General features: G+C 42.0%; 1 protein-coding gene across 8 annotated transcripts in view; it reads left to right on the top strand.

Annotated features, from left to right (window-relative positions):
• The first annotated feature begins 217 nt into the window (after nt 1-217).
• ctnnd1 (catenin (cadherin-associated protein), delta 1) overlaps nt 218-22,484 on the top strand; it is a 148,175-nt gene continuing 125,908 nt past the window's right edge. For 5 of the 8 annotated variants that reach the window (XM_084319412.1, XM_084319410.1, XM_084319408.1 and 2 more), the window contains exon 1: nt 299-630. The gene's annotated coding sequence lies outside the window, so the exon portion shown is untranslated. The other 3 variants (XM_084319413.1, XM_084319411.1, XM_084319407.1) reach the window with 3 other exon arrangements.

The raw sequence follows: 22,484 nt of genomic DNA, 5'->3' as shown, positions 1-22,484 counted from the left end.
GACCCTGATGGAAACAAGACAAACGTCTTTCTCAGGTCTGCATCCCCTTAACAATTGTATGTATTGAGCCGTACTGTATTGTACCCATTCTGCAATCTGTTAAATAAAGTTTTCATTCATTCATTCATTCTACTCCACTCTATTCCGTGTTGCCATTTCTACCTCCTTCACCTCCGAGCCGAAGCCCCCCCCCCCCCAGCTGAGAGGAAGGAAGAGAGGAGACGAGTGAACAACAAGAAGCCGAGGCGAGGAGGAGGAGGAGGAGGAAGAGAGCCAGCAAGCAAACTATAGGTGGGTGTTTCGCTGTCTTTGTAGTCAGTGGTCGGTCCTGTGGGCGACTGTTTCGGGGATAAGCGCGTATTCGACCACATTGGGGTCATTTGTAGACAACTCTTAACTCGAGCGATATAAACTACAGCTGGAGCAGCAGAAACTACAGCCCGAGCAGCAGAACGCCCAGGATTGGAATTGTATCAAAGGCAAAGCCCTCGGTGCGGCGCAGCAGACAGACACACTGTGCAGTTTGCGCTGCGCTGCTGCCTGTTTGGGGGCTAGTGGGCAGTAAAGGCCCAACATCGGTCGCAACCCCGTGTGGACTTTGAATAACAGGCACAACATTCTCCAGAATAGGTAATAAGCCATTTCTTTGTATTTCTTTTTTGCGCGACACAATTGGCCATTGTAACAAAAACAGGCCTTTAATTCCGTTAATTTGATTATTGGTGTTTTATAGCAGAGTAGCTAGCGTTAGCTAAATAGCTAGCATTCGCGTTTTACAGTCTATCGGCTACGAAAGTACTTTAGCCAACAACCACATATGTGTCACATCACAGGCTCAAACTCTTATTTGAGAAAGTTCCGTTTGTTAGCATCACAGGGCCGTGTTGCATGGAGTATAAACGAGCTTAGTTAAACTATTTCAGATAACAATTATTTTATTGGGTAGCTAATCTAGCTAACGTTAACCGTTTTAGTTTTGTTTTTTTTCTTGTAAAAATGGCATGGTTTTTGTGGCATAGCTATTCATGTTGTGTTCAACGAACAACACCTTCCGCTGCACCTGAACTGAACACATCAACTGACGTCTCTACTAGTAGATGATTGTGGCAGCAAGCCGCTATGAAGGAACGTTACTGGACTTTACTTTGTGATCAGACTGCTGCATTCTCTGTGATCCAGCTTTCAAGCCAGGTGAGAAGAACACACGGAAGTAACTGGCCAGCCCGCTCCGTCACCGGCCACATACGAGTCAAAGTCCAGTTTCGACTCACTAATCATTTTGTCATGAATATCATAGAGGTATTTTGACACTTTGCCATTACTACTTTGCCTTACTTGCCCGTTTTCTATGGACGGTGAACCTTGGCTGCACTGGTAATATTCTGGCACACTACTAGTACTGGTTTTGTGTTGTCTAATGGACACCCTCTTTCATGTTTCACCTGTCCTTGATGTGGTCTGCCAGAAGAGAGAGAGAGAGAACAGGGATGAGGATATAACCTGTTGTGTGGGTCTGGATGTGTGGGGTGTGGTAGGGTGGCGGCGTGCTTGTTGGTTCATTATTCCCTTGTCTGGAGGCTTCCGACGTGGACACCTTCTCAGTTTACGTTACTGTAATGGGAAGGTGTGTAGGCCTAGTCCACCGGTTCTCTGGAAGAGACCCAGGTCATCTCTGCTTTTAGAGGAGCTCACTTTGGGTAACTCACTGCGTGTGTAGCTTAATCCCCATATTTAACTTTCTGTACAAGGTTTATCTGTAGGCGACAGTGTAAATTGATAATACTGTCTGTAACTTAGGTGCCAGACTGGCTTCAGACAGTCTCTGGGAATTATGTTTTGGTATAATCAGTGTAACGGTTGTGACAACGAGTGGGAGTCGAACCCCGGTCTCCCACACCGCAGGCAGCAACACAGACCACTATACCAAGATGTGAATCCACTTCTAAGTAATGGGTTTATGCGTCTTTTGAGGATGTGAGAGTGAGTTTAACCCATAGCACCGCTACTCACCCCAGCCCTTCTTGACTGCGCTTCACGATACCATCCGTTACGGTTACATGCATCAGTTTACCATTCTCTGTGCTTCAACGTGTTGGAGTTGTGAAATCTATTTTTAGGGGTCACAAACCAAGAAGGTTGAGAACTAATGTTCAAAGGGAGCCAGATCATAGAGCTCTGTTCCCTTCTTGAGATCCATTATCAACTCTTCATTTGACTTAGGCTGATACATTTTTTATATGGTTTTATCCGTGCAGAAAGCTGCATAGAGCTAGCGACAGGATTAGTAGGCTACTGTATTGAATTTATTATGTAATACAAGTTTTGGTTTTGCCTACAAAGACCGGTCAGGAAACGAACAGCGAGTCTCATCTAGTAAGAAGTCCAACCATTCTATTATGTGTCTACTGCCTATGTGCCTTCCTTAATCACCATCCAAAAGAAAGTCCATCATCCTTAATCACCATCCAAAAGAAAGTCCAAAATCCTTAATCGCCAATTTCGCCATCCAAAAAAAGTCTCATCCAAAAGAACCTCCATCATAATATCATCATCCAAAAGAACCTCCATCATCTATATCACTATCCAAAAGAACCTGGCTGCATCATCTACAGTATATCATCATCCAAAAGAACGACCCCCAGTGTGACTCAAGTTCCCTCCATTCCTTCCTTACAAAGGATTGTTTGATGCAAATGGCATATATATCACTACTGGGAACTCCTGTGTAACCTGGAAAATGCCTGTCATATTTGCTGGTTCTAAATTCCTTCTGGGGATCATGTCTCTTTTGACCTGCAGGTAGTGGTAAGTAGGGACGAGTTTGGACATGCTGCCGGCTTTGCAAGAGTCCTCTTCCTTAGATTTAACATCATATTGAGATTGACTCATGGTTCCCTCACCCAAAAAATATAAATTGGGACATTTCTGAGGCCTACTAGAATTTGTTCTTAACAGTTCTCTGACAGGGACTGTAGTCATGCTTCTAAGCCAGTTGTTTTAGCCAGGGGTAATATCATTTCTGAGCCTCTGTAATGACTGGCTTTCAGAGCACAGCATGGGTGTGTCTTGCTGATGCGGAAGCTGTTTTAAATTTGTTTTGCTCCTATCTCCTCTACTCTCAACAGCTACACCTGCAGTCTGTGTTTATATTTGAACAGTCTGCCTATCACAGTCTTTCACTTTATCAATGCAGGGAGAGACCAGTAGCGGTAATGAGGGATACCAACAAATAGGGATCACAGTACACAGATTAGTCTCTGCTCTGATATTGGTGAATAATCATCCTTATTGCATTGAATAGAAACAAAAGCTTGCAAGATTTGGGTCCATACTGTCATTGTTGAAACTACTTCCTGGTCGACCAATGGTCTATTTGCGGGTCCCACAAACAGGGTGGGAAATTAACACCAGCCAAATGCTTTTATCAATGGCTGGTACGTTTATCTAGTTGACTGTACTTTTAGCAGGTAAACAAACTATGTTCTTTTCTAAAACTTTATTTAATGTCTGCTAAAATGTTTGAGCTGAGCCCTCGCATCCAAATGAGGTTGAGGTCATATGGTAATACTATAATTGAAACCTAATTTGGGCATGAGGAGTCAACTTAACATTTTATGGTTACACAAAGTCAGAACCCTGTTTACTGTGTATGGACTATGGAGCAGCCCAGTATTTTACACCCAGGTATTACATGCTGATTTCTAACTTTAGGAAAGTCATAAATATTGACTGAACTGTCCTGGGGAATAGGAATAATGTGAAATTGTGAATTGACCTATCTCAATTCTAAAGCCCTGTCCTCTTTTCTTGATCCTCCAACAACTGTTGCTTGTCTGAGGGAAGCATCAGTTGTGACTGCAGTATCAAGAAAAGAGGGTGGGGCTTGAGAGTGGTAAATTATTAAAATAGTTCATATTCCTGTTAAACTGGTGAAATATAGGCAGAGTCTATTCATACTCACGGTGAATCTGTGGTCAAACATTTTTAGCTGTGAGCAGAAGCTCTACAGGTCACTCTGTCGGTTTGTTGGTTGGTCCACAAAAATGTCCTCGCCCTCTAGCGGTCACAGGGTTAGCCCTAGGTCTCTAGGAGACTGAAATTTAAATCGGATGTCAAGAGTGTTTGTTTTCATGCCAATTAGCTAAAATGGTGCGTGAAAAAATGGGAGTGGCCTATCGCGAAAAAGGTTGTAAATTTGTGCTTGTTATGGCCGTATTTTAGTCCCACCCCAAACCCTCTGCTGCAGTTGCCCGCACATATCCTCAGTCACTGTAAACGCGTTGTTTCACTAATGGCTCAGAAGCTTGGCCTTGCAAAAAGTCCCTGAAAAGTTTGTGTGTGTAACTGTGTGTGTTGCACTTGCTGTGATTACCACTCTGGACAGATTGGATGCCTAGTATGTGGGAACTGGGAAGTGCTTCTCAGTCCAAAGTCTATGGGTGGCACATGCGGTAGTGGTTGGAAATGGTCCAAAACCAACACACACACTGACCAACTCTCTGTGTGACCATTCAAATGTGGCTGACTCAGCGGGGCACTAGCCGTAGCCAAGCCACAACAGCAGTTTACCACACAGCCATGGCTTGGCCTCAGCTGTGCATGTGTGCTGGCTGTGTAGACTGGACGGAATGCATGTGTGTCACTGACATAATGGGCTATATTGAAATGGCTTTGATAGGATATGACAATGTCCTGCTGGATTCTAGGCTTGATGTGTGGGAATTAGGGTCTAGTGATATTATATCAGTATTATCATTTGTCAATGATTGTTATTGTATCAACTTTTATTTTATGTTGTGAACCGTAATGCAGTTTTCTTTGTCTAAATAAGAAAAAATTATATTATGTCAAACTTACTACAAAGTATTTCTGAAATATTTGAGGATGCTGATTTATAAATTAGGCTACCTAGTTTCAGTTATCACACTTCCCATTATCATGCAATCCAATTGAGGTCAGCAATTGAGGGGGGGGGGGGTTCCTCCGGGTACTCGTTTCCTCCCACGCTGTAAAAGACACACTGTACTCCTGCCATTGTCCTTGACCAAGGCACTGGCATTAGAACTGGAGTTGGTCCCCGGGGCACCGCACTGTGGCTGCCTACTAGTGTTGTCACGATACTGGAATTTCTAACTTTGATACAAGACCTTGAAAAATATTTTCACTACCACAGGCTAGATTTCTAGCAGCTTGCAAGCTATGGTAAGGTTACCAGTGTGAACGTTGCGTTTGCATAGAGATGTTTGCAACAGTGGTACGTTACTAAAAAGCTAAAGCCAAAGTCATCATTACCCTTAATTGCCATGTCAATCTCCAATTGAGAAAAAGGGTTGCTTGCCCAAAATAAATCACACTTGTATTTGAGGGCATGTAATGTTATCTATGACATTTGCTACTGTATTTGCATTTGCATGTATGTCGTGATTTGCTTTGCCAAGTTGGACGTGTTTGCTCCCTTGGTCTGCATGGGTTTAAAACATCTTTTACAGATGGGCTTTGTGGTGTCCGTGGGCTTTCCCTGACGGTCGGATATTTAAGTGTAATAATGCCATATTTCGCGCCATATTTCGCATAGCGAGTCTGCTTTGTCAACAAGAGGTAGACGGTCAGCAAGAGAACTTGTACTTGCAGACATGCCTCTCGTTTTGTCACCATGAAAACTGAGAAAGTGGTTGGTCACATCCACTATTCTGCAGTCAGGGAGTGAAATGAACTTTTTGACTCACCGGCCAGTGGCGGGTAGATGGGAAGAATCTACCCACCAAGCATATTTCTTACCTGCCAACTTTTTTTTGATAAAATTTTTTTTTATTATTTTATATACATTTCTTTTTAATAAAATATATATATTATATAATCATACTTGTGATTGTGTTATCTGCGAGACATCGCCACCTCGCTGTCTGCAAACAGCTCCACTGTCTGTGTGTATACTCGAGTGGCCTCCAGCTCCAGCAAGGATTCTCCGGCGCTGCAGCTGGACCCTAAAGGCTACATTCAGCATGCAAAAGGATTCTCCTGAGCTACAGCTGGACCCTATTCAGCAGCCCTCACTCATGCGATGTAAGCCAGGGACTCTAATATGCATGTTGTTGTAGGACATTGATGTCAGGAGCTATCTGTAGCTACTGCTGGATGGCGTTGGGACAACGCCTCAGTGAACTATATAGTTTACTGCAACATTTCGTAGTGACTAGTGAGCTACCTAGCCAACGGAGGTATTATGCACTGGACTATTGCTGGAGGATTTGTTGATGTCGGGAGCTATCCGTAGCTAGCCGGCTGGATAACGTTACACAATGCCTCATGTATTAAACTAAGTGAATAGTTGACTGGGTCATTTTGTAACGGTAGCTAACGTTATCGCACGAAGGTCCCACACTGACTAGACTAACGTCACGGTGAGGCAATAGCCTCTGTTTACATGCAGGCATATAGGGGTAGGAGCAGCAGCAGCAGCAGTGCGCGGTGCGCTGCATGTCTGTGCTGAGACAGCGAGTGAGAACTCCGCTAAAGAATTGGATCATGATTTTCGGTTTTCACATGACTATTTGATTGCCCGCCACACGGCGTTCAGACCTCTCAGTGGGAGGCGCCAAACGTAAAAACTGAGCGCCAATGGTGCTTGGCGCTCTCTAGTTTCGGTCCCTGTCTGCAGTGGAAGCAGAGCACTGTGCACGTCACACACTGTCCCGGTGTTGCACTGCACATCAACGGCAGGGTATTGCAATAATTACCTTACTAGTATCGGTATCCTGTAGGGATGTTCGATATTGGCTTTTTTACCGATACCCGATATTGTCCAACTCTTAATTTCCGATACCGATATATGCAGGGTAGGGCTGCAACTAATGACTAATTTGGTAGTCGACTAATCTGTCGATTATTTTTTCGATTAGTCGACTAATCGAAAACCAATTTTTTTAAACTACCTATCTTTGTGAAAGTGGCTTCTCAGCTCTGGTCCAGCTGAAGACAGAGCAGAGGAACAGATTGGACATTGAGCATGACCTCAGAGTTGCTTGTCTACCATCACCCCAGACTTTGAGACTCTTGTCAGGACCAAACAACAACATCATAACATGATGATCCCATAGCAAATTAAAATAATGACTCATGAAACATTTGAATTTGGATCTTAAGCCACTTTAAATGAAAATGTATTTGAAGAACAATACAGCAATCACTCATAACAAGATAAATAAATTAAATAATACAAATTAAAGTGGAAGTGTACTTTAAATAACTAAAAAAATAATAATAAAAAAGAAATAACTAGCAGCAGCATCTGCCCCCAGCACCGCGGCTGATGGGGCTGTAACTTGGTCCAGGACCAGGAGGGTGACGTGGAACAGCTGTAAGGGGAGAGGGGGATGAGTCAGATCAGACAGACTTCTAGGTCTTTTGTTTGCTGTGTGTGAGAGGAGTCCGTGTGTGTGTATGTGTGTGTGTCTTACTCTGATCGCTGTGTGAGTGAGAGGAGTGTGTGTACTGTGTAATTTGTGTGTGTGTCTTACTCTGATCGCTGTGTGAGTGAGAGGTGTGTACTGTGTAATTTGTGTATGTGTGTGTTAGGGGTGGACGGTATGGTCTAAAATTTATATCACGGTATAATCTGAAGCATAGACGGTAACGGTATATATCACGGTATCATCGTTTTTGATTTTTTTTTTTTTTATATATATATATATATTTTTTTTATAAAATATATATATTATATAATTAGACTTGTACTTGTATTATCTGCGAGACATCGCCACCACGCAACAAGCTCCACTGTCTGTGTGTACTCTAGTAGCCTCCAGCTACGGCCAGGATTCTCCAGAGCTGCATCTGGACCTATACTCGAGTAGCCTCGAGCAGAGCTACGGCCAGGATTCTCCGGCGCTGCACCTGGACCCTATTGGCATAACGTTACTTAACTGTGCTCAGCAAGCCCTCAGCTCGAATACGCATCGACTCAGTGTTATAAGACATTGATATCAGGAGCTATCTGTAGCTACTGCTAGCCGGATATATAACGTTAATACAACGCCTCAGTGAATTATTTAGTTCAATGGGACATTTCGTTTTGAACGGTGAACTAACTTGCGTTAACGTGAGCTAACGGCTAACGGAGCTATCATACACGTCTACTCTCTACTAGACTTGATGGAGCGTTTGTTGATGTCAGGAGCTATCGGTAGCTGGCCGACTAGATACCGTTCGGTTAGACAATGCCTCATCATGTATTAAACTAAAAGTGAATAGTTGACTGGGTCATTTTGTAACGGTAGCTAAGCTAACGTTAGCTCAGGGAGACGTCCCGTCCCACTAGACTACTAGTAGACCCGTGTTTACATGCGTGCGGGAGGGGCTGGCACTGCGCGAAGCCTCCTAAATAACTTTTTCCAGTTCGCACATATCTATTATCTATGACTAATTCTATCTATTTTTAGGGGCAAATGCGAGTGAAATAGTCACGCTGTGGTTACATGACGTCATTGCTATTTTAGAGCTGCACTACCGGTTACACGGTATAGGCAAAATCCATACCGTAGAGCAAATTCATACCGTTTATACCGTATACCGTTTATACCGTCCACCCCTAGACTGTGTGTGTCTTACTCTGATCGCTGTGTGTGAGAGAGAGGAGTGTGTATGTGTGTGTCTTACTCTGATCGCTGTGTGTGAGTGAGAGGAGTGTGAATGTGTGTGTGTCTTACTCTGATCGCTGTGTGTGAGAGAGAGGAGTGTGTATGTGTGTGTCTTACTCTGATCGCTGTGTGTGAGTGAGAGGAGTGTGTATGTGTGTGTCTTACTCTGATCGCTGTGTGTGAGTGAGAGGAGTGTGTATGTGTGTGTCTTACTCTGATCGCTGTGTGTGAGTGAGAGGAGTGTGTATGTGTGTGTCTTACTCTGATCGCTGTGTGTGAGTGAGAGGAGTGCGTGTGTAATGTATTGTGTGTCTAGTCTGATCATCTCCTGCAGGGGAACAATGTTTTCAATGTCCAAAATTTGCTATGGGATCATCATGTTATGATGTTGTCTGGAACCCTGAGAAGCCACTCTCACAAAGATAGGTAGTGCAAAAAAAAAAAAAAAAAAAAAAAATTAATGACTAATCGACGCAACAATTTCTCGTCGACGATTTTTTATAATCGACGTCGTCGATTATGTCGACTAATCGTTGCAGCCCTAATGCAGGGTTCTCCCCCCCCAAAAACGGAATAATTTCAGGTAATTAACATTACATATCTCTTGTTGTGGAATTAACAGAACATTATGCATACTTACTTTTGACAATAAATAAAATCAGAATTTGTTCTTACTTGCTTGCCTGGGTAAATAAAGGTTCAATAAATGTAAAAAAAGAAAACATTTTTTTTAGACCGATACCGATAATTTCCGATATCACATTTTAATGCCAATATCGGTAGGCCGATAATATTGGACATCCCTAGTATCCTCCAACATTATTGACCACTGCTCCTAAAATAGTTAGGATGGTTTAAAATTTAAATGCAGAGAATGCATTTCTGGTATATGTAAAATGTCCTTTGCAAATACTTAATTTTTATTTCCTCATGAACATGGATATCGTGATACTGATATTGAATAATTTATTTTGGATGATCATATTAACACTTTGGATGCCAGCCACACGTTTTGTCGTTAGTTCATGCCGACCGCTGAGTGCCCGCCAACGCTATATAGCATTTGTTTGTCGTATTTCTTTTATTGGCGATTTTGTATTCATATTTCATCAATCGAGCCTCAGGTTAGTTTTGCAGACTCTCTCTGAGCTCAATTAGGAAGATACCGCCCCCTATCGTCTCTCCCTGTGTAACTGCACCCCATTACTTTAGACCAGTGGTGCCCAACCAGTCGATCGCGATCGACAGGTAGATTGCGGGCTGATTTCAAGTAGATCTCTATTAATAAAATTTGATTATAATTATTATTATTATTATTTTTTTTTTTTTGCAAAATCAACTCTGCCTCTTCTTATTAACTCCAACAAGCAATGCTGTTTGTTATTTAAGATGAGGTCGGACTCGGCACTGACAGATTTGTGTTCATTATGCTGCTTTTATAAAGCCTCAAATGACTGCTTACAATATACAATTTTGGCTGGTTAGAGCTGCCGCGGTATCGGTATTACCGCGGTATCGCTGTTACATCACGCCCACCGCAGAGTTAGGCTGAATACCGCATCACCGCTGTTTTTTATAATAATAATAAAGTACCCTGCTCTCGTTGGGCTTGCGGCTCTGCAGATATACCCTACTCCTCTGTCGAGGTTCCAAGCGACCCTATTGGGTACCAGAAAAGTCACATGAAACACTGCAGACCACTGATTGGTCAGAAGAGAGACGCGTTATAATAATAATAAGAAGAAGAAGAAAGGGTCAGGGGGGTAACCGCCGGGCGCGCCGCTACCACCCCTGCCCGCGACACAGAGTGAACGGCGCACGACCAGAGGGGAGACTTCGAATCCGTGTTTCACTTTCAATAACAAATGCGTGCTTGCCGAATCCCAAACAATATTCATGCTGCAAAGTCATCCTCTAAAGATAGACATTTAGACTAGAGGCAAGCTATATGCTATAAAGAGTAGACTACAAAAAGAAAAAATATGCATTAAAACTTTTTTTGTGTGTGTGCAGTAATAACCGCAGCGGTAGGAAATATTTCACAAATTTGTGCGGTAAGGAAAACATCAATACCGCGGCAGCTCTATGGCTGATAGCTCTTGGCTAGGTGGTAAATTAAAAAGTAGATCTTGGTTCAAAAAAGGTTGGGCACCCCTGCTTTAGACTGATGAAGGAGGGGGGCAGTTTCCTCTTAACTTTTCCGACGAGGCATCTGAAGAATCCATTGTGATCGCCGGCCCGGAAAACGCGTGGATTATGTATTTACAGTACCCAACGCTGAATCAATAAACGCGATCGATATTTGGAATGGAGATCAGGAATTGGAATAATCTTTTTGGATAACATCTGATCTGAGGTAAGGAATTTATTTTACCAGTCTTAGGATAATCGGAGCTATTTTCACCTATATATCAGCGTTTGCCCTATGCGCGTGTGTGTGGCTGTGATCGCTGATCAGGAAATGAGAGAATATACTTTTCAGATCGCTTCTATAGCGTGCATAAGTACACATATTGATAATCTAGCGTTTATTTAAACTATTCATAAATAGGCCGAAAAATTACAATGTTTTTGTATATGCCAGAATATTCCAGTAAATGCCGATTATCACAGAATCTTTATATTTTCCTTGAAAACGAGGGCCTTTCAAAATGCTATAAAACGGAAATGAACCGATTTAAAAATAAAATAAAAGTTTCGACTGTTGACTGCAAACAAGTCATTGATAAACGACGGGCAGATTAGACACATAGCCATAATTTAAGACAGAGATTATGCGTTCACAACGCTATCATTGAAGTGGGTGGTGGCATTTAATGGGGGTAAGGCGCACCGCATGGCTGGTAATCAAAGTGTTAATGGATGTGCTTGGCAAATAAAGACTCCCTTTTCTCATGAACATTCATTAGATTGTTTGATCTTCCTAACAAACACTATCATGCTATTGAAGAAAAGGATTATCATGTTGATTGTTTTCTATATTGCCCACCCGGCCTATGCAGTAGTTTGACGAGTAGAATACTGTTATAGCTGCTTCATAAATGTTTCAGTAAATTTGGATACGTGTGTGCATTTCCATCTTCATCATACAGTTAACCCTTTCTCTGCCACGCTTATGTACATCCTTATACCATCCTCTGCCAGCTCTATTTGTCTATGGAGAAGTTCCCCTTTGCAGGGCTATAACTTTTTAAATTGTATTGCTAAATTGACATTACTATGGCCCATTCAACGTCAATTATCTATCGTTTATGATGTAGCAACGTTCTACTTTTTCATTCACATATTCATACTAAAATACGGTCTAAAGCATAGGTGTCAAACTCACGGCCCACGGGCCAAATCCGGCCCGCCACGTCATTTGATGTGGCCCCCCAAGAGCTCAGGTATATAAAAAATAAAAAAAATAAAAAAAAAAAATCTTTTTTTACATTAATATTGGGTTAAAAAATAGCAGTGTTAAAATAATTGTGGGTTAATGCGTTAATAAAGCTTTAACTTTGACAGCCTTAGTTATTACACATTCTTACACATACATGTATGTTGAACATCTGAGGTAACAAAGGAAAAAAGCCAAAAGCACTTACTCCTCAGACATTCTTTTACAATTTTACAGCCCAAAATACAAAAAAGATCCAGGCGGAGAAGGTAACAAAGGGTTGAAGAAATATTGTCTGAACTGGCTGTGTGACATAACCGAGCATCTCGCTCAATTGAATAAGAAGCTGTAGGGACGCAAACAAGTCCCACCCAAAACTTGACCAATATAGTTGTGAACTGAGACAACCCTTATTTTGTTATTTTTGAGTACAGTTACAGTTGTGTGTTCATGCAGACACATAATAGCAATTTCATTACGAATTGAAAATGGGGGACCCTGATGTAAACAAGTCGAAAGTCTTTCTCTGGTCTGCATCCCCTTAACAATTGTGTGTATTGAGCTGTACTGTACTGTACCCATTCTGCAATCTGTTAATTAAAGTTAATTAAACTATCTTCCATTAGTTGGATGTATGGCCTCTGCAAGGTTGTGTGCAGCCATTTGTTTTTGTAACATCTGCTACATCTGTCCCACGTGTTCTTTGCAGCTCGCAGTTGTTAGTTCTGCCCCTCTTGACTGTGACAAAAAGGTTTTGAACAAACTTAATGTCATAGCTTGTATTTGATGATATTCTTCTTTGTTATTTACTTGAATGGTTTGATCATTGATTGGTGGAGTAATATGGGGTTCTGATAAACTAAAATTATTTGTTAAAATAACATAAGCTAACATATATTTTTACATTTATGCAAATTAATATGCAATATGTATAACTTGAATAAGTAATAAATACAGAAAAACCATGTTTAACAATATGTAAATGTGTAGCTACATTTATTTTACATTACATTAACATTTATATGGTCTTTGGCCCTTTGAGGGCAACCATAATGCTGATGTGGCCCTCTGTGAAAATTAGTTTGACACCCCTGGTCTAAAGTATAAATATGTTTTTATCGTTTTCTGCAGCATTCTGCAGAACGTGATTTATAGCCCTAAATGCATTATATTGATGATCAAATACAGTTTGATAGCGATCGGCGCCAGATAAAAAAATTCAAATGTACGTGCTTCTAGAAGTTACTACTCATCATCTGATGTTGACCGGATGGGGTGGGGGGGGTCGTTTATAATTCCGTGGCCAATGTTAGATGATTCATGTAGTTTGGGTGATATGATCATCAAGAGCAGTTTGTATCGAACACGGTAATAATAAACGCTGAAACTTACCCCAGTCTCCTCGGGCCGTTGGGCGATCAGCTTGGAGTAGAAAGTTTCCTATTATGGGATGTTGATCTAGATGAACCATTTCCAGGTTGTATAATACTATATACGTCCAAATAACGTTGTTTATTGAGTTAGGGCGAGCGATTGATTATCCAGTGTGTCGAGATGGAGCCCCGGGAGCTATAGCGAGTGGCGGACCGAATTTGGATGAGCACCACTTTCTGTTTTCGGTTTGCTGTTTGGGCGATCCGCCGATCGGCCACCAGATGGCGCTCTTGAATCATTGGAGAGTTGAGAGGAGATCAACAGGAGATCTCAAGTCTCCGTTGGTGAAATATGATTGCCATCACAGATTTTTGAAATATTGATCTCAATGACGTGTTACGGCGTCATTGGCAGATTACACATGGCGGAGAATGACGTGTTACGGCGTCCTTGGCGATTAAAGGGTTAATGAGTATTGTGTGGTAGGTTCATTGTGATGAGTGGCTCCGCAGTGTAATGCCCGGGCTATCCCATTAGCAGACACACATGATTTAGTGCTGGATCTAATGGCCTTACAGTGGGCTAAAGATGATGCTTAGAATGGTTAAACCCACTTGAACTATTCTCATTAGCAACTAATGGGTCTAGCTGCCACAGGAATAATTGTAGGGCCTATGTGCTTGTATAGCTGTAGCAGCGTACTTGGTAGGTCTTACATGCTCTCTCTATTTCAAAAGCATTCTAGGTATATAGAATGCCCAAAATATATCACAATATATTTCCGAGTTTCGACAGTATAGTTTTCCACTACAAATTACAATGTCATGACATCTTTTTATGTCTTTATCTTGTAATACAATTGGCATGGTCCTATTTAATAAAAAAAATCTTATTTTACTTTTTAATACTGCTGCAGGGGCACTTTTTTATTAACTTAAAAATATATTGTATTATATATATAATATATCCTGGACAGTGGTATAATAAAAAATACATACCTGTATGGATCCATGAATATACCTTGGTATTTGTTATACCTTCCAGCCCTAATAGACCACTGCACTTCCGCGTTACATTGAGCTAATGGGAGAGAGAGCGGGGGGAGAAAATTAATGAATGTGGATGAGAGCCTTGACATTAAGTGGTTGTCGGGGTGCTGGCACTTTCTCTGCCGAGCTATAGTCACTTTTCCGCACCTACTCCCGTACTCTGCATGCGCAGAATGATAAACCTAGATCTCTGGACAATCCAGAGAGACTCCGTGGGCAATCTGAGTTTTGCTCATTTAATTTACCTTTTTTCAACTGCAAAGTAAAACGTTGTCAACATGTTTTATCTAATAAAATAAAGTTCAGTCTGTTCATCTCACTTCAATCATTTTTATTGCAGAACATGGTATTTTCTCAAGCAGACAGACAGGGACCGAAACTAAAGCCCGCCGCCCGCCAGGGGCGGTCTGTTTTTACCTTTGGCGCTTGATACTTAGAGGGCTGCCCGCCGTGTGGCGTGTAGACGTGTAGTTCATAACGATACTCTTGTGCGAGTACAGATTATAGCCGCTCGTCTTTTTTTTCCTCCGCCGTGAGATCGTTAAAAAACTACAAGTCCCACATTGCACTCAAGTCAACGGTCCAATCACAGTAGAGTGACGTGACTGGTTTCACGAGAAAGAAAGCAAATGACTAATCGGAAGCTCTCATTTGGCTTGTTTACTTCCGTCTGCTCTAGTCTATATCGGACCTCCATGAGCTAACGTTACTGTTTAAACAATGACCCAGTCAACTATTCACTTTTAGTTTAATACATGACGAGGCATTGTCTAACGGTATCTAGCTGGCTAGCTACTGATAGCTGCTGATATCAACAAATGCTCCAGCAATAGTCGACTCGAGTGCTCCGTTCCCTCGTTAGCTAGCTTAGCTAGCTCACGTTAGATCCATCTGTCCCAGTAAACTAAATTGTCTTAACGTTATCTACCGGGCTAGCAGTAGCTACAGATAGCTCCTGATATCAATGTCTTATAACATTGATTGAATGCGTATTCTAGCTGAGGGCATGTTGAATGTGATTTGACAAAAGAACCGTAACGTTAAATAGGGTCCAGCTGCATCGCCGGAGAATCCTTGCATGCTGAATGTAGGGTCTAGCTGAATATAGGGTCTAGCTGCAGGGCCGGAGAATCCTTGCTGGAGCTGGAGGCTACTCAAGTATACACACAGACAGTGGAGCTGTTTGCAGATAGCAAGCATTTTGACTTATTGCGTGGTGGCGATGTCTCGCAGATAATACAACTACAAGTATGATTATATAATATATTTTTTATATAAAATATATATATATTTTTTTTTAATCAAAAATCTTTTGGCAGGTAAGAAATATGCTTGGCGGGTAGACTCTTCCCATCTACCCGCCACTGGCCGGTGAGTCAAAGTTAATTTCGCTCCCTGCAGACGGATGTAAACAAACACTGTAATCTGTGTTGCATGTACCTGACAAACTGAACTGTTTGTATTACAGTCATATTCCATGTGTGTGTGTGGACTACTGTACTATTACAGGTATTGAAATTAACAATGCAACTTCCTTATACAATTTTTTTTTTAATTTTTTTATATGAATAATTAAACATCTATACTTGCGGTCCCTGTATCGATACAGTATCGCCACGCAAAGTATCTCGATACTACTATGTATCGATCTTTTCCCCCACCCCTAATATATATAATGTATTTATTTTTTACCAATGTTGTTCAGCTACTTGATTATGGCAAAATACATGATTATGGCTAAACTTAACTTAAATAATATTAATAATCACTTATGGGGCCATAAAACATTTATTCAGCACTTTTGAATGCATACATTAATTCCAGACTGACTGCTGAAAGATTGTTCAATTTAAACATTTTCTCTTTGCATACAACAAAATGTGCATTAACCCTTTGATCGCCGGGGTTAAATTCATAATTTACCATCCCTCGCCAGCCCTATTTAACATGGAGAAGTTCCCCTTCTTTCAACTGGACGTGGTTCTAGAAGTTACTACGTATGATCTGATGTTGACCGGATGGGCGGGGGGTCGTTTATAATTCCGTGGGCAACGTTATATCATTCATCTAGTGTGGGTGATATGATCATTGGAGCAGTTAGTATAGAAGACATTACAAAATAACGCTGAAACTCACCGTAGCTTCCTCTCGCCGTTGGGAGATGAGCGTGGAACAGAATTTTTTTCTATTATGGGATATAGAAATACCAGATCCATTTCCAGGTTGTATAATAGTATATACGTCCAAATCATGTTGTTTATCGAGTTATTGGCAACGGATCGATATCCATTGTGTCGAGCTCGAGTCCCGGGACCTATAGCGAGTGATCGGACCAAATTGAAATGAGCACCAACTTCCACTTCCCTGTTTCTTCCCTGGGCGATCTGCCGATCGGCCACCAGATGGCGCTCTTGAACCGTTAGAGAGTCGACAGGGGCTCACCAGTACATATAAAGTCTCCGGGGGAGAAATATGATTTCGATCACAGATTAATAAGCATGGCGGGGAATGACGTGTTTCAGCGTCAACGGCGATTAAAGGGTTAAAGTCAAGTGCATTTAATTTTCTCTGTAGGATAACTACAACAAAGTGCATTCAGAACAAACTGCATTCAGAACAAAGCCACGGTGCTTTAAAACTGCATAAAGATCTAGGCCAGTAGATAATATATAGAAAATAATATCTCTTTTCAAGTCTTAGTGGACAAAATTAGGTTTGAGTTTTGAGCTTCCTAGTTGCCATAGTTGATGTCACACTAGGATATCAACACACAGGTTTGGAAGCTGGAGGAGATCGATGCATGAAGCAATATAAAGAAACGAATAGCCAATAAATGTGAAGTTATCTTTGAACCTCTGTTGTCAAGCCTAGTCAATATAACCCTCCCCCCTTCCTCACTAATGGAACTGGTGTCGTGGAGTCACTCTGCTGTCTAGGGTATGGCTAACGTTAGTTAGCTTGGCGGCTAACTTAGTTAGCTTAGCGCAGTGCTTCTCAAACTTTTTCTGTCAGGCCCCCCTTTATATCTTGGGCCCCCCCCCCCCTCGCCCCAACAAAATAGTCATGAAATGGGCCATGTTTAAATTGATTGAAATGACACCAATATCGTGACCTTTCAAATTGACAACACCGTCCCTCGCGAGAGCCACCTTGCCTCGCTGTGAAACAGCACTGCAGAATGGTCCGCTCCCATCTCCTCACACAGCGCAGAGAACAGGCGCGCTTTCAGGGCTCGGGTTTTGATGGAATTGACCACGTTTATAACTTCTGTCAAAACCTCATTCAGCTCAGGGCTAAGCTGTCTTGACGCTGGCGCCTCTGTGAATTTACAGTGCGTCCATTGCGTGTTTGGCGAGACCCCCTTGATGAGCGCCTGTAGCCCCCTCCTTTTCCCTGCCATGGCCTGCGCACCGTCATAGCAAAAGCCCACACAGTTCTCCCATTTCAGTCCATGTTCTGTCGGGTAACTGTCAATAATTTTGAAGAGCTCATCAGCTGTCGCTCTGTTTTTGACATATTTGCAAAACAGCAGATCTTCACTCAGTGACTTGGAATTTACAAAGCGAACATAGGAAATAAGCAAACAGTCTTTATTGCTGTCAGTCTTTGACAAGGCAACACGCATGTCCTCCTCAAGGCTCAACTTGGCCCTATATTTTGTTTTCAGAGCTGTCATGGATGAAAAGCCACCTTCACACAGATATGTGGTGCTGAATGGTATCAACACCTTAACTGCTGCATCATGAGATACTTGGTACTCAGCACCACACTCTGAAACTAGCTCTCCAGGTGGTATCGGATGAGATTTCAATGAGTTCTTCCAAGAGTTTGGATGGAGATGTGTCAGGAAGCTTTGTCTCAATGTTGTCTGTCGTTTTTTTTAATCGAGAGTAACTTGGTGATCATTTTCTGTGTTTTATTAAATAATGATTTTCAGATTGAGAAATGGTCAAACTTATCCAAATATGGTATTTTCATGGAGAACAGTGCAGCTGCAAAAGATAGCACTTTAGTGATAATTTTCTGTAAAAAAAAAAAAAAAAAAAAAATCTCAAGGCCCCCCCTGTCATGCCTCTGCGCCCCCACTTTGAGAAACACTGGCTTAGCGGCTCACGTCAATTCAATTAAAGGTCCGAGCTGGTCTGTGTCTAATGAAATGCGTTTTGATTGCGCCATCACAAAATCACATTAGGTTACGAACATAACCCTATTCTTTGACATTCTGTGATATTTTTTCGGTGCTATAACCGAAAGCCGAAAGAGCCTTTTTTAACCATTTCCGGCCGATATGTTTCGGTGGGCGAATATTCGGTGCATCCCTAGTTCAAGTGTCTAAAGTGAGTAAAGTGAGTGAGTGGTAAGGTGAGTGTTTGTTTAAAGTGGGTGTGTGGATGTGAGTGTAGATGATGGGTTGTTACATAGTGTCATTGTCATTGAGCATCCTGAGCCTGGGGATAGAAGCTCCTTCTGAGTCTCTGTACTGGCCATGAGACTCTGGTAGCGCTTGCCTGACCGCAGCAGTTCAAAGAGGCAGTTGTTTGGGTGACTAGAGTCTTTGATTATCTCTTCGCCTTGGCCCTGCAACGCTTGTTATAAATGTCCTGGAGAGTGGGAAGCCCACCTCCAATTGTGCGTTTCGGCTGAACGGGCCACTCTCTGTAGTCTGCTGTGGTCTTGTGCGGTGCTATTCCCAAACCAGGAGGTGATGTTACCAGTCAGGATGCTCTCTATTGTGCATGAGTAGAAGTTCTTGAGGATCTTCTGACTCACTTTGAACTTCCTTAGGCGCCTAAGGAAGTAGAGGCGTTGTCGTGCCTTTTTCACTACACTGTCAGTTAGGCCTGCCGCGATAAGCAATAAATCGATTAATTGCCGCAATAATTAAAATTAATGCAATGATTTTGACGGGCGCGATTAATTGCTATTTGCGCGTTTGTTTTAATGAGGCGGAACCAGTCCAGTACCCCTCGTCAGTCACTCCGTGTGGGGGGCCGCTGGCCTTACTACAGAGCACAGCACGGGAGCTCCGTGGGGCACTAGCAACGCCACATATAGCTTAACTACATTTCTCAATAGTGTTGCTCCTTTTAACCAAATAGCGTTCTTTGTAGTGTAACGTTAGCTATTTTTAGACCCAAGTAGTTACTCGCTACTGCCCGGAGAAACTGGACTGCTAAATAAAGATTAAAGATCTAGTGTTGATGCTCATTCAATGCCAACAACATTAGCTAAATAGCTAACAAACGAAATACAACGTATAGCATAGCTACAACACAGAATAACGTTAATACAATTACATGCATCATTGTTTACAATGAACGGGTGGGACTAGTCAAAGGACTGGACACGGGGACAAGTTAAACATGAATACATTTATTATAACAGGTAATCGAGTTGCGCTCCCGTGCCTACGCACCACAGGGCTATTCTATTCTATACGGCTTTGACGCTTCCTCCTCATCGTTGATTGCCTGTAGTAGCTGCATCTAACGTTAGTAGCTAACGTTAAAACTAACCTAAAGTTAGTTGCTCACCAACAATCTCAACATTTGTTTTATCATTAGCTCAAAAACACAGAACCGGACGAGATGCTGCTAGGATAATAACAACAATACTTCCGCTCCGGTCGGTGGGCTTCAAAATAAAAGTCAAAAACCGGAAAAGACGGAGCGGTGGGCTTCAAAATAAAAGTTTTGGGAAATAAATTTCAAAAAAAAAAAACTCTAACCGGTCGCAATAATATCGCTTATCGCGATATTTTCGTGGGCAATTAATCGCCCAGCAAAATGTGTTATCGTGGCAGGCCTAGTGTCAGTGTCAATGTGTGTGATCCATGTCTAGTCCTCGGATATGTGGACTCCGAGGTACTTAAAACTGTTCACTCTCTCGACCGGTGCCCCGTCGATGCTGAGGGGGCTGTAGTCCCACTCCCTGGCCCCGACCCCCCACAGCAGTAGCTACAACCACTTTAATGTCAAGTAGAGCTGCCGCGGTATTGATGTTTTCCTTACCGCACAAATTTGCGAAATATTTCCTACCGCTGCGGTTATTACCGCACACACACAAAAGAAAAGTTTGAATGCATTTTTTTTGTAGTCTACTCTTTATAGCATATAGCCTGCCTCTAGTCTAAATGTCTATCTTTAGAGGATGACTTTGCAGCATGAATATTGTTTGGGATTCGGCAAGCACGCATTCGTTAAAAGTGAAACACGGATTCGAAGTATCCCCTCTGTGTCGCGGGCAGGGGTGGTAGCGGCGCGCCCGCCGGTTACCCCCCGACCCTTTCTTCTTCTTCTTATTATTATAACGTTACTACTTATGATTACAAAGGCATTCGTTTTGTGGCATTACGTATAGTTACACGTTCGTATTTACCGGACCATAGCAAGGCAAGCGTTACTCAATTCATATCTCAGTTCCTTTCTTTGCTCAGAGCGTGCAGAGTTGTACCCATTCTGCGGTCTGTTAATAAAGTTTTCAATCAGACAAGTGTATAGAACGAAGGGCTTTTATTATAACATTTCGTTGCAGTAAAATCATTATGCCTCGTTCCCTGAGGAGCGACGGTACGTCGGTAATCCACTCCGGTCTCCGGTGGGAGCTAACGTATATTAGCCGTGTTGTGACTGAGCTCTGATCAATGGCTGAGATTCAGGAAGTAAAAGCACTGAAAGACGATCCAATGTGTGAAGCGTCTCTCTTCTGACCAATCAGTGGTCTGCAATGTTTCACATGACTTTTCTGGTACCCAATAGGGTCGCTTGGAACCTCGATAGAGTAGGGTATATCTGCAGAGCCGCAAGCCCAACGAGAGAAGGGTATTTTATTATTATAAAAAAAAAAACAGCGGTGACGCGGTATTCAGCCTACTCTTGCGGTGGGCGTGATGTAACAGCGATACCACGGTAATGCGGTAATCGCGGCAGCTCTAATGTCAAGGCTCTCATCCACATAACATTCATTAATTTTCTCCCCCCACTCTCTCCCATGATTTCAGAATACCGGAAGTGTTGCGGTGGTCTATGTAGCCTATGCCTAGCTAAAGATTTACATGTTCAACACCAGGGTTAAGTATTATTCACACTTGAACTCTCACTTTGAGCCATCTTTCATTCAATTTGTGCACATAAGCCAGGTTAGTTCAGCACTTCTTGAAAGTAGCAGAGACCACAGTCCACCAGACCCATGTTAGGACAGAACCCACTCCACCAGACCCATGTTAGGACAGAACCCACTCCACCAGACTCATGTTAGGACAGAAGTTACAGAACCCACTCCAGCAGACCCATGTTAGGACGGAACCCACTCCACCAGACTCATGTTAGGACAGAACCCACTCCACCAGACCCATGTTTAGGGATGGGAATTGATAAGATTTTATCGATACGATTCCATTATCGATTCTGCTTATCGATCCGATTCTTTATCAATTCCCTTATCGATCCCTGATGCATTTATAATTTAAATAAATAAATTGGAAATGCAACAGAACTAAGCTGGTTAGAATAACAACATGCAACTTGACATTTCTGATTGTCATTTATTGTTGAGCCCCCATGTCAGAAAAATACAAAAACTGTAAAAAATAATAATAAAATAAAGTAACTATCAGGGCTGTACGCTAAGCTTTTTCACTAGGGGCACACTTGCCCCTAAATGAGAAATTTAGGGGCAAAGAATATTTTTTAGGGGCAAATTTTTAAATAACTATTTTACCATTATAGTAGGGCTGGGCGATATGGCCTCTAAATGATATCGCGATATTTTTTGGCCATATCACGATACACGATATATATCGCAATATTTTGACATTTCCTCTAAAGCACTTAAAAATGCTTGATTTAACCCTTTGATGCATACAGTCACGCCAATATGATGATTATAATAAGTCCCTGCAACATATGTTTGCATTATTAAACCATGAAGATGCTTTAAAAAATTATTTAATGAAAATGTACTAAGAGTAGTCTACTGACACTCTTTTTACATCTATTGTAAACTGACACATTGTATTTACATCTAAGACCATTTATATAAAAACTT

Source organism: Notolepis coatsorum (genome assembly GCF_963971535.1).
Source record: "Notolepis coatsorum genome assembly, chromosome: 7".
NCBI classification, from domain to species: Eukaryota; Metazoa; Chordata; class Actinopteri; order Aulopiformes; family Paralepididae; genus Notolepis; species Notolepis coatsorum.
Note: the sequence above shows the minus strand (reverse complement) of the source record. Positions and strands in the feature narration are given on the sequence as shown.